We start from the raw sequence: 15,291 nt of genomic DNA on the forward strand, positions 1-15,291 counted from the left end.
GTATCGAAGATATTAGTTTGTTGGGATAGTTATGCAACTGCATGGTGCAATGTTGATTGTGCGTCCATGCGTGTTTAAACTAAACCAATGCTATTATGTTATCTTGCTCTTTCTCTGTGTTTCTCACTGAGCGAGTAAGCTTTTTCCTTTCTTTGAAATGCTTGCTGTAATGATGCTTCTCTCACCTTCAAGATTACTAACAGACACTAGGCTTTGATTGACAGCCTATTAAATTGGGCTTAGGTTGAAGATCAATAGAAAAGGCCAAAAACCTGGTGTAGTTTCAGTAGCCTTATATACAAACTTTACACATGAAAGAATTCATGTCTATCCCCACATTTTGTTTATAATTATTACACAAAATTACTGGCCGGCAGCAAAAGTCTTCAAAGAACTTACAAATCATATGATTTCTATGGCTCGCATTACTGTGTTATTCAGCTTTGTCGAAGGTTAATCCCCGAAGCAGCCAAAAAGATAAATGACAACAAAGACAAATAAGCATGAAAGATTATTACACACAGATAATACAGAAGGTTTTATATTAATACTCTGCAGGACTGTTCACTGAGGTCACAATTACCTTTGCTTTCTGTGATTATAATCTTTTGATCTCTGTGTTGTCGTACAATTATGCCTCCGAGGGTACATAACTAATTGTGACAATAATTGGCATTTTTAATCGTTCATTTCTCCTTGAAGACATTTTCATAGGCTAACTGCTAACATGATCACTAGATGACACTGTCAACTGTAAGCTAAGCAGACGCTAAGCAAGCCAACTCCAACTGTGTTTTGTAAGTTGGCATACTATTTACTAATAAAGTACACAGTACAAAAGATAAAGATTCACATGACTAGATCTGTAACACAAGTACAGAGAAAATGGATACATAGGCCTCATGTATTATTCGATGCACCGACTGGCTGGACATACAGTGTCCAGTCTGTCCTCTTTTTGATTCATCCAAATTTTTATGTTTCAATACCAAATGGAAAGCATTGAGACTGACAGGATGCTTTAGCCTTTTCTCAAAATTGCAGTCTCAAGAATCTTGTGAAAATCATGGCAGTTTATTTGAGAAGGATTTTTATTGTCTTCTTACTGATACTACCAATGTACAGTGCACCCCATGGTGGCACATGAACAATAATAAAATCATCAAAGTAATTTGATTTCAAACTGTAGGGATGATGAATGTCTGTACTAAACCGAACAAGTCCAAGTCGCAATGAAATTCAAAGAACTGCTCCAAGAAAAGGCAACAAGTACATAGATGTTTAAAAACGTATTTAAAATCTTTCAATTGCAATACGACTTCCTTTAACTGCATTACTTAAGAACGCGCAACTGATTAAGAGGACTTTAAAAACATAAATATTAACACCAAATCAAAGCTCTTTTTAAACTACGCAATAAAGTGTTAAAAATATCTTTAAAATCTTAGTGATTTGTGTCACAGGGACAGTTATTGCTGCAGCACAACATACTGCTGCTATATTGAGTAGGATGGAGGAGGGAGGTAGATGATAACAAGAAGAAATTTAGAGAAAAAATCCCAATGAAACCATAAGTAACATGACAACAGAAAATGAAACATACTACAACAAACTGAGTTAGCTTAAGGAAATGTAATAATGTGCATCAAAGATGGAAGAGTTGGTCGCTTTGAATGTTTTAAACGACATCTCACAGACAATTTTCCACAGGAAACCAGGTCCCATTTTAATGATGAAAACACTCTTAAATGAGAATCACATTGCGGTGGAATTGCATATTTTCATCTTGAGCTATGGTGAGCTGCTGTGATACAGTGGATGCCTGGATGCCTTAGCCTTCGCTCAAAATGATTTTCCCAAATATCTTGTGGAAAAACATGTGGAGAAAAAAATGTTTAATGAACTTGGAGGAATCCCTCTTATTGTGGATTTTAGCAACATGTGTCATTCTTCATGGTGAGGTTGGACCCGAGTACAGACTGGACAGTGGTATTGTCATGTTGGTGAAGATGGAATTTATTGATCAAAGGCCTTACCAAAACTGAGGAGGTGGGAAAAAGCATCTGAAGTTTAGGGAAGCTGGCATGGGGGAAGACTGACACAGAAGACAGGATGAAGAGCAGATGAGAGGCAGGTGAGACTAATCAGAGGAATGCTGAACATTGGGGCAGAAGCTAGGTAGGGAAATGAGGGAAGGTGACCAATAAACATGATGGAACTATACAGGACATAAAAGCAACTTACCAACCAAAGGTTAAGGGCAAAGAAATTAAAGTGCATGGCAGCAATAGTAAACAACCCGAAAAAATCTAAATGCACAAACAAGAGAAAACAAGAGACACAAAGACTCGTAGATCATAACAATTAGCTTTGACAAAAAGGTCCGTGATGCCTGACATCGCACACGTAAATACAATTTCTTGATTAATTAATTCCTTTGAGAGAGTTGACACAGGTAAATAGAGTGTTGGAAAAGAAGTGCTGTTACCTTACTTATAAAGGTCACACTGCACAACTATGACAAAATGATAACCCTCTATTTTAATTTCAATAATGTAGCACATGGGAAATTATTGGTGTTATTTCAAACTTTTGTCTAAGTATGTGAATGGATCTGATGTAACAAACTGAAGCAATTTTCATTTTATTAACAGGTGTAGTTTACTATGATATTTCAAATGAGTTTCTTGACTGTAATCAACTTGAAGCCATGCTGTTTACAGAGCATGGACACCTAACTCTGAAAGCCTATTTAGGGTTGAGTAATACACTGAGTGCCTTGTCACCAGAGACTTCACTGGAGACCAAAAAACTAGATTAAAATTAGACCTGAGATGCAAAACTCAAGAGCCTCGTCTTGCAGCTGCATCATTACGGCTTGCTTTATTTGAGAGTCTAAATTTGAATATTTAAAAGCAGAAGGATTCTGCTGTTGAATAAAAATGTCAAAACCTTGATATGATTTAAACACATAAAAACATAGAAAGCAGCTGCACATTAAATACCCATCATCATTTTTTATCTGTCTCCAAACTGAAAACAAAGCTGGTTTACACAGTGTTATATATTTATATCTAATTATTAGTCAAACACCGTTTTCTTAAACTGCTGCTGGTTGATAAATAATTAGGGAATAAAAGATTTACATGTGCTGTAAATAGTGTATTAAAAATGGATAAAAGCCAGAGGCTGTGAAAAGTAAGATTTTTCCAAGCTGGCACCAGATAGAGATAAAAAAAATCTAACGTTTTTGTTGCTGAGTCCTGAAATAAATTTTTTTTGATGCAGCAAAAATAAAGAAAATGTGTGGAAAATTATCACATTTTTCACACGTTTCCCAAAACTTTCGCCATTTCCATAGACAATAGGTAAATATATTAAGGGTCACTAATATATTTCCCTATAGTTAATTTAAACTGTACAAGAAATGCTATCACAGTGTGTGCACATCATGGCGACATTCACATTTTCTAAAACAAACATATAATCACATAATAAGCATCTGTCTCCCTTATTACTTCATATACCGTTTTAGAAATGCGTTTGCCACTGGAGTCCAAGAGTAAATAACCTATGAAGGAAAAACAAAACCTGAATGACAGTCAGTAATTCCAGTGAAACATGAAACTAAACAAACAGCACTCTTCCCTTTGTTCTCTCCAAACTTATCAGAACACTGTAATTATAAATCAAAAACTCACTACACTCCTCTGACCCAGCTTTTTTCCTCCCAATCCAAAGTGGAAAGACTCCCTGGAGAAGCCTGTCTGAATGAGGCCACGGTGTCCTGATGAGCCCCCTTATGAATAAAATAATCAGCCTGCATTGACCAAACATCCACTTAATTCTACTGCTGTGGTAAAAGTTGTGCTAGAAACAGAGAAAAACAAGGAAATCTGAACCTTACAGAGGAATTCTTCCAATGAGACAGTGAGATGCTCCCATAAGTGAGAACATAAAGTTAAAAAAAACTAGATGAGCTCTTCTTCTCTTCATCTATGTATGCTCTTCTGTGTCAGACTCCACTGGTAGAGAAAAAGTATGTCAAAGCTAGTTAAATATTCACTGCACAACATTAAGTCAAATAAGTATTGGGAGAATATATTCTGCTCTGATTAAATCAAAACTGAACTCTATGAATGAATGTCATTGCATTTTTTTAGATGAATGGATTAAAATCCTACAGAGCAGGATGTCCAGAAGACATCTTGAAATTGTCATAAAAAAGAAAAAGAAAAACATACATTTTAAAAACCTGAATAAATTTTAGCAATACCTTTTCCATATTATTATCACCTATTATTATATTAAATGTATTTATTGGATGTGAGGATTATTTGCATTGTTACTGACCTCTAGTGTGAATTTCATGCCAACAGGACAATCAAATACATATTCATTAAAGGAACTTGTTATTAATGGGTTAAATACATATATTATATATGCTGACATTCATAAAGTGAGAATGTCAGCATATATAATGCTAACCATGTTGTAAACTTATGCATATTGTAAAAATGTGCAAAACATAAGAGTACAAAAAGTACACTGTAATGTAATATGGAAGTCAGGTAAGGAAGAAAAATCACCTGTCCTCCTGTTGGCCCTTAGACACACTGAGAAACTCTCATTAAATATTAACACCAATGACAAAGAGCCCTTAATTCCTTACAAGTGGTGTGTTTAACATGATACATTACAGACATGGTTTCAAAAATACGCTCAGGGCTGATCTCATTGACTTTGTCCCCCGGATATCTTTATGAGTTTAAGTCTAAATATGGTTTCCATCAAGTTGGATATTTTGGAAAAATAAGGCCTGACTCACCTTCTCCGCCAATGGGAGGTCAGGTTTCCATAAACTTTAAAGAGAGCTGCCTGTCCCCTGCAGGAGATCACCTGTGGAGATAAAAACATGGGGTCAGTCCTTCTAACGAAAGCTCACAGAAATCTAAAGTGCAACTAATTGCTCTAAATAAAAATAAAAATGGAAATCAGCTTGACCTGTGACAAAAAAAGCTTATCTTCACTCAGTCAAAGATATTAAACGATTTGCTTCCGTTTTAACTATCACAACAAGAGAAGATTAGTCAGCCCTGACACTGAGGCAAGAGGAATAGCAAATCAAATCAGCTTCCTCAGTTTTCATAAAGCTGCACAGCAACGCACCCGCCTGTTTAGCATAATTGATTTCAGCAGGAGTTATACTTTTTATTAAGATGGGATCTGTTCAAACATTGTGGTTTCATTGGGTTTTCAATGCTTCAGTTGCAGCAGGCAACACGGGAAGACAAAAAGCTTTTTGCAGCAAGTTATTAATTAAACTGTGGGAAAATCATTGCCTTTCTTACATACATTTTTTATACAGATTTTAATTTAAACTAAGGACATAAGTGTGGAGAGTATAATCCTGGGAGAAATAAAGTAATGAATACCTCAGTAGTTTATAATATGCAGACGTGCACAAAAATCGCATATACAGTGGCTTGCAAAAGCATTTATAATCGCTTTTTCAGACATTATAACAGCCATAATAACTTTAATTTCGTTTTATTATGATTTTATGTGGGGAACAAACAAAAGTTTCAAGAGCCTTGGTTGTGATGATGGACATTTGTGTTTTTCAGAGACTCAATTTTACCTTTTATTCGGGTGTCTCGGCTGATTTAAGTCCACAATTTTCTTCCTTTATTTTACACAAATTGGTCAATTAATTCCCTAAACTCCTAAAATGAATATACCTCAAAAGCTCTGAAATATAAAAAACTGTGTTTTTGATTACTATGAAAAAATGCTGATACACCTTAAAAGTGAAAGATTTTTTTTTCAGTAGTTTCTCTTTTGCTATCAAACTACCTTTACCCACTTAATTTATTAATCTGCTCCCTATATTTACAATTTTTTTGTTTTTCATCATATAAGCATTCATAAATTTGTCAACAAACAACTGCATCTCTAAACAGCAAAATGAAATGGGGTCTAAGGATAAAAAAAAAGACCTATTACATCTTTAAATACAAAATTTAATGAAACTAAAATCAAATTGTAAGGCCTTAATGAAAACTCTTGGAATGAAAACATTTGGAGGGAAAAAGAAAGCATGTAAGCTTGAGAATACAATCCAAACTATGAAGTATGATAGTGGCAGCATCATTTTGTGAGGGGCGTTTTGTGTAGAAGGAGATCGAGTACCATACTAATATAACAAATGGCGTCATGGGAAAAGAACATTATGTGAATGTTTTGAAGCATCAGCTAGCTAGCATGTTAAAGCCAGGCACAAATGGGTTTTCTAAATGGGCTATTTGTATGTACATACCACATAATTGATGTGTCTCAATCCAAGTAACTCTCCTGGCTGTGCTTTTATAAAAAAAAAAAAATGAAGCCAGAACCAGAACAGATGCCTCAGTTTATCAGAAGATAACCTCTCTTCTGTAATCTGGTTTCCACTAGAACATAATATGTCTGTATTACTGCACTGTTTGTTGAGCTGAGGACACACATCTTACAAACATGTCATGCAGTAAAGAAACAACAAATCTAAGGTAACACTAAGGTGAACGACTGATCTATCAAATAAGACAGCAAGAAATATCCCAGCTAAATATAATGCCTCACTGAAGCCCAATCCAACAGATATCTGACTGAATTCATGCGAAATCACTGAGTCACTGCATGCTGCTCATGTTTTTCCACTCTAAACAGAATCTTTTTTTTTTCTATTTGAGCCAAATCATGAAAACATTTTGCTTGCAGCTTCTCTCTTTTGTGAATGATTGTTTATTTGTGTCATAGAATGACTGGTTAGACATTTAGGGTTTTAAATATGTTGGTGAAACATTACAGGAGTCAGTATTTTTGTTTCAGAATGACTTGCAACAGCGATGAGGACTGATGAATTATTTATACGTTTACTCAAGCTAATGTATCCACATCTGCAAAATCCTCTCTGAATCCAAACATTTGTTTTCTGTTTTATTGTACTTAATTATGAATTACAACCTAATTTGTGATATCAAATGCACATTTGTACAAATATTAATAAGACAATATATGAAAGCCTGAAAGTGAGCCAATTGATTCTGGGAAATAGCTTGATTTGGAAAAAGTAGGAGAAAGAATCTTCATGAACAGGAAAAGTACTGGAAAAAATTGTGAACACTGAGATTTCACCACTTACGATGGTGTTAGTAATAAAAAAGCATGTACAGACCCAGACTGAAAATCTGTAATGAACTGCAGATGATATACTGACTACTTAAATTCTTTAAAATGAGCATCTTCAAAGAAATAATGTTTCAAGATGAAACAGTTCAAAAAGCTGCTTATAGAAAATATGAGATTTTCTGTCCTTCTGGGCTGAAGTGAAAACAAAATCAACCAACTAGTACCAAGCACACAGGTCAAATGTCAAAATGTATAATGAGGTGGACCCAGTGATGCAGTGGGGATGGATAGCTTGTACTTTATGGTTATAGTTAATGTTGGTAATTATCCGAGTTTTGAAAGTGATTTGCTGTGCCTTTCTATGGAATCTGTTTCTTGCCAACTTTACCAGCTTCATACATCAGCAAATTAAATTTCTGCCTATTTTTCTTCATAATATCTCCAGATCAGTCAGATTGAATGAGTAGCATATGTGAACATCAACTTTCACATTTTGTTCTGGACTTTGACAAGGCCTTTCCAAAATGTGACTACCGGTATGTGTTTAATGTTAAATATTAATAGAAATATGATTTTCACCTGTATGTTTGGGATCATTGTTCTACAAAAACGTTTAAAGCATCAGAGTACAGCGTTAGTTTCCAACCACACATGCTGTTTTGAATGTAAGTCAAAAAATTAAAGTTTGGTGTCATGTAACTAGAGCACCTTCTTCTTTAAGTATATGTGCGTTTCTATTAACAGTGGATTTCTCTGTACTGCTGATCCCTTAAGGCTGAATTTGTGAAGTACATGATTGATAATTATCTTCCCACCTGAGAGATGGACCTCTACAGCTCCTCCAGAGTTACAATGGGTATCATGGCTGCCTCTCCGATTAATGCCTGGCCTGTCAGCTTAGGTGGACAACCAAATGTTTACTGTTGTTCCATAATCCTTCTGCTTTCAGATGTTCAAAGCTCCATAGATTGCTTTATAAACACTCCCGGCTTTAAACTTCCCCACTACTTCATCACTGACTTGTGTGGTGAATCTTGGTTCTCATGACGCTCTTTGTTTGCCAATGTTTCACAGAAAAGCTGTACTTTCGACTGAGATAATTTTACACACATTGTGGACTGTATTTACTATGTGACCTCTGAAGACAATTGGTTTCACCAGAGAAGATAACATTTGTGGTTCTTATTTCGGCAGTGCAATGCACCACATCCTGCTTATGTTCTGTAGGTTAAGTGCAGAGATGAGATGAAACATCTGATCATCATCACATCATTTAGCACTCAAACATGTTTCCAGCGGCTGCTTCATTCATGGGCACATCCACACCCACGGGAACATCAGCAACCCCACTAATGGTAGTTTGTGGTTTAACCATTTGTACCAGTGTTGCCGCAGACTGTGGTGTCTCATGCTTCCACAGTGGGCACAACATGACTCCATTTTGAATTTCAGACAGGGGTATGACACATGCTGAGTCTGTGCCCTGCCTGAGGCTGAGCAGCAGCTACACAACACAAATTCAGAGCAGGAGTAAAGTGACATGTACTAGTGACAAACGTAATGCAAAGCAGGTTTATTATGTTCTAATAAATGAAGGGCGTAGGAAAGATAACATACGACTAGAACTCGCCAAGTGTTTTCTTCTGATGTGTATCTCAGCACATATTGACCAGTCTCTACAACCCCTGAGGGACATGGTAGTCTATAAATATTTCATAATATAACTAGAATAGTAACTATGTTTAGTTTTGTTTATACGCTTTAGTTTGAGGTAGCATTCTTTTCCTTTGCTGCAGATGCTTTTGATCATCTGTAACATTATCAATCTTCCGCTGAGGTCGGAGTATATCTTCGTGTGTGTTCTGCTCTGCGCTGAGAGAAATGAGACACTCCGGCTGCCCTTCTGACGCGCCACTCTTACACTGCCTCTTTTTTCAGAGCTCGTCAGAAGACACTGTCTCCCCTTCGAACAGAGGAACGTAAACCTGAATTTTGCTTCACTGGCAAACATATTATATGGAAGAGTTAACAAAACAGAAAAAAAGAAAAAGAACAAAACACCTTCTCACGCCACCATTTCACACATTCTCCCCTTCACCCGACAAGTGATGTTCTACAAACACAGAGGACTAACAATACCAAAAAAGGTCACCAGAAAACATTAGACTCCTCCTTTTGCGAGTTATATTATGAGAACCATAAGAACAGCTGCCATGTTCATATTTGGGCTCTTAAAAGGCATTCAGATAGTTTTCCTAAGAATAGAATGATGATACAACAAACTTATCATAATTGCATAAACACTAATAATTGGGTTCATAATTATAACGTATTCTAATTTAGCCTAAGCTGAATAGAGGCTCAGCAGACATTTGGTTAAAATGCCTTTTGAAAGTTGCAGTTGAATCATATCCTTTCAGTAACCAGCAACAAGCAAGATTAAGGTCTGATATTTGACCATTCTTCTTGATTCAATTAGTAACGTTCACTTAAATTGGTTGGTTTCCCAGCTGGATTTCCAAAACCTCTAAAACCATTTTTGATGTGTGTTTAATATCACTTAAATTTGAGGTAAAGTTGAATAATTTTGATTTTGTCCTCCTGCTATATTATTAAATCCATTTTGTGCAAATCACTAACCAAATGGGTGACTACTGTTGATCAGATTCAAAGAAATTGAAATGAGTGTGTGCATCAAATACGATTGTATATAATATTCCTTACAAATTCTTCAAAAATAATATTTTTGAACTGGAATTGGGTGCTCAGTTTAATCTATTTTAATTTCAAAAATCACTTACTTAGCATTATGATGCATAAATGGCTAAGTGAAAAATATAAAAAAATGTTTTAAAAATGACAAAATTTTGCTTTAGAAACCTACAAAACAATCCTCCCTCCAGTCAGTTACTATAATCGCAGCTTCAAAAATAAATCAAACTAACAACTCGCATTAAAAACACTGAAAACATCCATCGCACCGTCTTAAAGGGATTACATTTTCACTTCCTGCTATCAGAAGCCCTTCCTGCTGGTTGATGCTGTTCATCATCCATTAAATGTTAAAGATCACTACAGATCAAGCTGCTGATTACATGAACACAAAACCATCATCAAATCCAGACAACACACTTCCTGTACATGCAGAGAGGCTGCCTCACCACTTCCAGAGAGTAAACATTCAGGCACAGAGAGACAAACACAACGTATCGTGTAGTGGTTATTATACATTTATAAGCTTTATAATCCAAACATTAAAAACATATCATCAAACCACACATCAACCTTAAATAATGTTTTAAAATAAATACGTAAATAATGTTTTTTTCTAAAAACTTTTGTTTTTAGAAAAAAGGAAACAAAGAAAATCTAACTTTTATGAGAAGGAAGAACAGAGTTTGCAATCTTAAAACAAAAAAGGGCATTTCTTGCACAATCGGTGTCTTTCTGCAGCCAAAAGACATTTTCTATTTCTTTTTTTTTTAAGTTGCTCATTCATGTTTGGTCAATTTTAAGAGTCACTGTCAACAGCCTAAAAAGCCACATGTGGCACCAGAGCTGCAAGATGCAAACAACATTTTTAGCCATTATAAACAGAGCCCTGACTTTTCTTCTCTGTGAAGAGCGAGGAGTTGACTGATAAATAGCAGGTACTTATCAACTCTTTTCTCTACAGTACAATTGAATTACCAGCCCTGAGAGTATCACCATCTTCTCTCTGCAGCCTCCTGTAAGGCTTTTGAGAGACATGCAAAGAGTGAGTTCAGCACCAAGGACAGATCCAAAACAAGCTAACTGACATCTGTATACTAACAATAACGATAATTGAAGTCAGATCATCCTAAAGTGACTCTATCATTATACAAAGTATTTTAGCCCATCAAATTAAGTGTCCATTCTTTTGCAGAAGGGAACTAGCTGACGTTAGGCAGGTCTGGATGTTTTGCGAGATGGGAGCAGCTGCAGGATCTAAAGCGAAAGAAGTTGCAAGAATTCCTCCTTCTTTATTAATTTCTCCATCTCTACACCACAAATATTACCCTACCATCATGCTTGGTGGTTGGTACAGGTGAAATTAACAATTTCAAATATTTTTCATGTAATTAAGGCCAAATAGCTTGTTTGTTTTTTCCAGCTAAGGGCGGCTTCAGCACCACAGACAGCTCTAAAATAAGCTGACATTTTTTGACTAATTACTAAAGTTGGAGACAAACAAAACGACACAACGTTTTTGAGGCAGCTCTGAATCAGTGAACTGATAATCAAAACTTGTTGCTGACAGCGACAAAAAGAGGTAAGGATGCTTCATCTGCTGCTCACAAATTTTTTTTTACTTTATTTGTTAACTACTTTCACGATTGTACTGGGAATAAAACCTCATCTAGCTGATTACGATCTCAATGTAATAAAACAAAAACAAACTTGATATTTAAGACTAAATCACAGTAAGCAACAGAGTCTTATAGAAATAAACTAAAAATTCACAAATTGCTTGAAGGTAATCATTTTTATTTTTTCAACAATTGTTTGAATAAAATATGCTCCACATAGAATATATTTATACATAATATTCTTACTGTCTATTTGCACAAATATTGTATTGTTGTCTGCTAAAATATAAACAATAGCTTTCTTAGATTACAGTCAACACAGACTCATTTCGAGACCAAAAAACTAAGAAACAAGCAAACTCACAGCCTCAAATACATATTTCAAACTCTCAACACACTCTCCAGATCGTAGTCACTTGTGGTATTAACTTAAAGTATTTTAAATTGCGTTTTTATTTGTGGTGGATTTAGACAAAAATAAAACCAGTTGGAATTCAGAAAATATCCTCCACCACCTCACAAACATTGTAAATGTTTGTTCTCTCAAACTTTTGCCCTATCAAGAGTTTTCACAAGAGTTTGATTGGTTTGAAAAATCCTGTAGCCTTGAAGACACAGTTGCTAAGTGTGTGATGCCCAGTCTTTCTCTCATGAAAGAAAAAACAGTCTGTTGGTGTGAACATCTAGGTTTTGTAAACTATGAATACTGTGAGTACCGCAGTTTAACAAACACATAAACCAGGGGTCTCAAACTCCAGTCCTTGAGGTTCCGCAGTCCTGCAGTTTTTAGATGTGCCACAGGTACAAAACACTGGAATGAAATGGCTTAATTACCTCCTGCTTGTGTAGATCAGTTCTCCAAGCCTTGCTAATGACCTAATTATTCTTTTCAGGTGTGGTGCAGCAGAAGCACATCTAAAAGTTGCAGGACTGCGGCCCTCAAGGACTGGAGTTTGAGACCCCTGACATAAACACATCCTGTTCCTCACTTCAGCGAAGCATTCCCTGACATTGAGGGGCATTTATGGTTGGGTCAGGACGTGGATGACTTGGAAGAAGATGGGAACTGCATGGTTTGATGTTAAATAGAAAAGTGCAGATGGCAGAACTTCATGATCCAGTTTACTCTGACTAACCACCAAAGTTAGTACAATGCTCTTAAGCAACACTGGGTTCTCCAAAGAGGTTAAGTTGCTCAAGGGTTAGTCGTTAGTCATTTCCAACAAAAAGCAGTTTGAGCACCATGAAGAGCTCCAAAATCAAGCAAAATGACATCTGCTTCACCGCTGCCATCGCATAGAAGATCTCACATCAACAAGCATTGCTGCATGTCTTTTGGCAGGACGAGGTGTTTTGGAACGACAGCAGCTGCTTGGTTGGACGGGGATATTACAACCCAATGCTGCAAGCAGCACTTTAAACAACCCCCCTCCCTGAAACGCATCATCCTCCTCATCATCACCACCACCATCATAACAGATTGGGGATGCCAAACACCTGAAGGAGGCCACCAGATACTTCAGTCAGCTGGGAGGCCAGATGCGTTTCAGCCTCGGAGCAGATTTGATGAATGATTAAAGGGACCACATGCACCTAATCCCATGTAGAAAGCGGGATGCTCCTCCTCTGTGGCACCGTTGGTTTGTCGGAGGGAAAACAATGACGCTAGAGATGGCTCTTTGCTTTGCTGTGACAACCAATTACATAACTGGAGCTCTGTGGAGTGCTCCCATTAACATTCGCGTCCATTTCCCTCAAGAAAGACTCAAATACATCACTACATGACCACTAAGCAGCGCATCTACGTCCATTAGCCCCATCTTGTCCTTTAAACAGCACAAAATGTTACGTTTTCAGACTGATCCAAGTTTATATTCGTTATCAAATTGAGTCATTTCAAGCATGGAAATAAACCCTTTACTACATCGCCATCGCCTACAAATGAAACAGTATTAAATGAATTTTGATCAGCATTTTTCTGCTCAGAAAGCGGGTTTGTTTTATATGTGAGGTCTAATTTGTGCAATCCAGCAATTATTCTAAACAGAAAACAGCAAATGCATAATTTTACAATCTGGTCTGAAAACAGGACATCAGGTAGAATAAATGAGCATTAGACGAGTCAACAAAGCGTACAACATTAATTCAAGGTGAGGCGAGATGAACCATCTTCCCCCATGGCGTAAGCAAACAACGGTACATCATGTAATATGACGCATGAATAATTACAAACTGCAAAAGGCAAACAGAATCGCCTCCGAATTCTGTTGTACTCCGTCGGGTTTTGCTGCATTAGAAGCAGCGGTGAAACGTTATCCAACATGATGGAGAGTGATGCAAATTTCTCCATCTCGCCCTTCGCTGAAAGGATGCTCTGCTTCTTATCCCTATGATGCACGGACGTGGCGGCCAGTAAACACTTACCAGAGATGCTGCTTCTGGTCCTGCCCAGTAGTGTCTGCTGCGAATCAGAGCGTATTTTCCCCTTGCAGTAGAACAGAAGGTGACCCTGTGTTCTCTCTGCAAGACTCTGCATCCACGAGATCACGATGCACGCAGCAAGGGGGAGCTCCACGGCACAGGCGCGCGCTGGGGGGATGGCCCAGCTTTTACTCTCAATGGACAGCAGAAATAGACTGCGGGGGGGACGAGTGTGCCAAGTGATTTCTAAAATCTCCTCTTAGCATATAAACGTATGGGAAGTAATACAAAATATAATTATTAAGCAATTGTCAATTTTGTGATTTGTTTTCCTTGCTATTTCTTTATTGTTATCGATGAATACTCTGTTACTTAACTGGAACGACACATTATTATTTATGATATAAAATAATTCGGAAGGAATGGACGAGGAGAGCGTTAAATGTGACTTCCAGTTTCCAGCCAATGGAATGATCACGTTGAGAGGAGGTGTCCCCCTCCCCTTTGCAGTGTAGGCCCCGCCCACATCTCACTATGCCCGAAAGGAGGAGGGAAGGAGGGAAAGGAGTGTTTTTGTTCTGGGGATGGCTACTGACTCATCCACTCAAGAACAAAAGAATGTTTTGCTCAACTGTTGAGTGTTTAATTTGCTCATTTACAGTGCCTCACAAACGTGATGGTGCTTCTTGAACGTTTTCAATTTTTTGCCTTACCATAGTCACAGAAGTCCTTGTGTTTTATTAGGATTTTATGTGATGGATAAACACAGTTTAGCGGATGACAATAGGGGTGTTCCAAATTATTTGACAAATAAGTCAATATTGAGTATCTGAGTCAATATTTTGTGGTTCCACCTTCCACTGCAAACACAGCTGCAAGGATTTCCTCTATTATTTTTGCCAGCTTGCAAATCTACAAACTGAGACTTTTGCTCATACTTCTTTTCAGCAGTCAGATTGGATGAAGCATCTGTCAAGTGAATGTTAGTCTTTAAGTCATCCATTAAGACCACTTTATCTATTAGATCAGATTTATTCATTTATGTTAGCTTAACATCAATGTTCTGCTGAAGATAAACTCTTGCCGTAGTTTGAAGTGTTTCACAGCATCTAATGTGTTATCTTCAACAATTGTCATGTATTTAGCTTCATCCATTTTTTTAGTCAGTTCTGGCCAAATTCTTTGGTTGCAGGGGAGCTGGTGCCTACCTCCAGCCATCATTGAGTGGGAGGCAGGGTATATCATGAACAGGTCGCCAATTCATCACAGGCCAACATAGAGACACAGGACAAACAATCATGCCCACACACTCACACCAAAAGGCAGTGTAGAAAGACCAGTTAATCTGATGGTCATATGTTTGGACCGT

At 37.1% G+C, this 15,291-nt stretch overlaps 1 protein-coding gene across 2 annotated transcripts in view; it reads right to left on the bottom strand.

Moving 5' to 3' along the window:
• Positions 1–14,183, bottom strand: part of pacsin1a (protein kinase C and casein kinase substrate in neurons 1a) — a 40,378-nt gene extending 26,195 nt beyond the window's left edge. Inside the window, exons 1-2 of one of the 2 annotated variants that reach the window (XM_028042905.1) lie at positions 13,926–14,183; positions 4,829–4,899 (exon numbers count right to left, since the gene is read on the bottom strand). The gene's annotated coding sequence lies outside the window, so the exon portion shown is untranslated. Of the gene's footprint in view, positions 1–4,828; positions 4,900–13,730; positions 13,753–13,925 lie in introns of those variants that run through there. The other variant, XM_028042980.1, reaches the window with a different exon arrangement.
• Between the last annotated feature and the right edge of the window lie 1,108 nt (positions 14,184–15,291).

Source organism: Xiphophorus couchianus, chromosome 1 (assembly GCF_001444195.1).
Source record: "Xiphophorus couchianus chromosome 1, X_couchianus-1.0, whole genome shotgun sequence".
Lineage (NCBI taxonomy): Eukaryota > Metazoa > Chordata > Actinopteri > Cyprinodontiformes > Poeciliidae > Xiphophorus > Xiphophorus couchianus.